We start from the raw sequence: 3,218 nt of genomic DNA, 5'->3' as shown, positions 1-3,218 counted from the left end.
TGCTATTAAGAATCCATCCCATGACTGTGATAATGGGATTCGAATATCCCTGAAGATTATTAGGGAGCTGTTATATTATTGAAATGCTCAGAAACTTGAATCTCAGAGACGCATCGGTCTGTGCAGACTGTCTGGGACCCGGCCCAGAGAAAAGTGTGCTGGAGAAAACTAGTGAGTTCATTGTCTGCTGCAGCCTTCCAGGGTTCTGCCCTGCTTTGTGCAAAACATTCAGGCAGTGGGAGCGAGAGTGGGGGAGGGAGCTCCCCAGAGGCTTCCCTGCACAAACTCACTTCAGTGTGTGTGAGAGAGAAAGAGAGTCTGGATAAAGGGTTTGTGTGTGTGTGTGTGTGTGTGTGTGTGTGTCTGTCTGTAGTGTGTGTGTCTGTGTGTCTGTGTAGTGTGTGTGTAGTGTGTGTGTGTCTGTGTGTCTGTGTAGTGTGTGTAGTGTGTGTAGTGAGTGTGTAGTGTGTGTGTGTCTCACATTTTAGGACTGTAATAGCAGTAGTGGGCAGTGCATCACTTTTAATTGAAGAATGCTCCTTGCTCCTGCACTGATTTTTAAAACACTTTGCCAGCACTTGTCTTTGGAACTGTCCCTTGGATATTTATTGGCTGTGAACTGGACTTCTAGGCCATTAAAAAAAAAAAAAAAAGAAAATGAAAGATTTACAGAAATATTCTTTTAACCCTTTACTCAACGGCACCAGACAGAATGTGTTACCACACAGCTCAGCATCTCTATCCAATGTGATACCACACAGCTCAGCATCTCTATCCAATGTATTATCACACAGCTCAGCATCTCTATCCAATGTGTTACCACACAGCTCAGCATCTCTATCCAATGTGTTATCACACAGCTCAGCATCTCTATCCAATGTGATACCACACAGCTCAGCATCTCTATCCAATGTATTATCACACAGCTCAGCATCTCTATCCAATGTATTATCACACAGCTCAGCATCTCTATCCAATGTGTTACCACACAGCTCAGCATCTCTATCCAATGTGTTATCACACAGCTCAGCATCTCTATCCAATGTGTTATCACACAGCTCAGCATCTATTTCCAATCAATTCCTTTTTGAACCCCTGTTCATGTATCTGAGGCAGACCACAGACTTCTTCAAAATATACAGTATGAACAAAACTGGGAGAGAGGAGGCTGTGTGGTCCAGAGGTTAAAGAAAAGGGCTTGTAACCAGGAGGTCCCCGGTTCAAATCCCACCTCAGCCACTGACTCATTGTGTGACCCTGAGCAAGTCACTTCACCTCCTTGTGCTCCGTCTTTTGGGTGAGACGTAATTGTAAGTGACTCTGCAGCTGATGCATAGTTCACACACCCTAGTCTCTGTAAGTCGCCTTGGATAAAGGAGTCTGCTAAATAAACAAATAAAGAGTGCACCCATTTCAAAAAATAATTTTTAATATTTTTTTATAAAAAATACATCTTATTTACTAGCTGCTACCTCTCATAATACCTTCTACACAAAATCCTTCTCACGTTTCATCACACCCGGAGGCTGTGTGGGCCAGCGGTTAAAGAAAAGGGCTTGTAACCAGGAGGTCCCAGGTTCAAATCCCAGCTCACTCCCTGACTCACTGTGTGACCTTGTGCAAGCACTGAACCTGCTGAGTGACTCTGCAGCTGATGCATCGCTCACACCCCCTAGTCTCTGTAAGTCACCTTGGATAAAGGCATCTGCTAAATAAACAAGTAATAACACATGCAAACCAGGGCTGGGGTGTTCCCTCAAACGCAAATCCCAAGATAAAGTGAAACCTGATGCCAGCTGTCACAAAGCACCTCACAGAGTCCGCTGAAGGACTCAGAAGGTAATGTCATGGATTACTTGGTATTAATCAATATTGTTTGGACCAGATTTCAGTGGGAAATCTGTATAAAATAAATAAAAAAAATAGTGTAAGAACCTGGCTTCTCATCAGCTGAGGGCCCCTCCTCTCACACTCAGACTGGAGTTAGGAGCAGTGAATCCACACGTGCGCTGTGCATCACTATTCACTCACAGCATTTAACAACATGGGAAAGTAAAGGCAGCTGACAGTGTGTTACTAGGCAACATCAGAACAACGGGCTGAAATGGAAGTCAAGGTTTTCTGTACTGTCTGTGATTTAAATAAACATGCTATTCAGGGACACCTTTAGTTAGCATACAGGGGTAAGAAAAACAACCGTTATCTTTGTTAATGTTGATTCTGTATTTTACTCCGATAGATCTGCAGTGTGCTCAGACTCCCACTTTTTATTTAAACAAACAGCCATGACAGCAGCCTTTGCTTCCTTGCCTTGCTCAAGAATGCCTGTGTGGTGTGGTTACAGGGCCCCAGGCTGACACACCCCTGCTCCAGAACACTTCAGTGTAATATCTGCTCTACATCGTCCCTGCAGGGGGCCAGTGAACACTCTGAGTCATTAGCAGGAAGGCTTGGGACCGAGAACATCCCGTTTGTGACATCATCTGGAATCTATTAGTGCTGTCTGGAAACTGTGCAGCCAGCCTCAGCAGCCCTGCTGAGGGACTGGCTCATCATCGCTCAGCAGCCCCGCCCTGTGGCTGAAGAGAGGATGGCATGAATCCTTGTCGTCTAACTGCACCTTCGATTCATTATTAGATTTTTCCCCAGACCTATCAACTCTTATCTTGCTTTTCTTAGTGATTCTCTCTTATAGAACAAGTTTACCACTGTAAATCTGCATGGTCATTTAGCAGTTCTCCCATGCATTTGCCATGGTTGTGCTGGCTACAGTTTACCAGTGTTTGCCTCATTTTTATAATCTGTATCACCATAGCTCTCCGTGCTTTACAATGCTTACCTATGACTTCCCATGCTTTAACTGTGCTTCATTACACAGCCAGTGGTAGACCTTTATAAGGGCTGTATTGTATAAGAGAGTACTATTGCAATCTTACAGGGTATTGGTTTCGTAAGGTTAGACCAGTCTGTTTGGGTTCCCATTAGCACGTCATCTATAAATAAGAGCTGTTCCCATGATCAGGGTGCCCGGCGTGCTGCAGTGTCCGCTTCAACACCTCCATCGTCTGCCTCGCTTCTCAGAAAGTCTCTGATGGCGCCGTGTCTGAACAGGAAGTACAGCAATCTTCTGGCAATGATTTCTTCTGTACTGGAAGAGTTCCAAGACGCTGACCTGCAGATCTGCAAGTCCCTGAAACTAAAGAGCTAGAAATGGGATG

The sequence above is a fragment of the Acipenser ruthenus genome, chromosome 15 (genome assembly GCF_902713425.1).
Source record: "Acipenser ruthenus chromosome 15, fAciRut3.2 maternal haplotype, whole genome shotgun sequence".
Taxonomy (NCBI): domain Eukaryota; kingdom Metazoa; phylum Chordata; class Actinopteri; order Acipenseriformes; family Acipenseridae; genus Acipenser; species Acipenser ruthenus.
Note: the sequence above shows the minus strand (reverse complement) of the source record.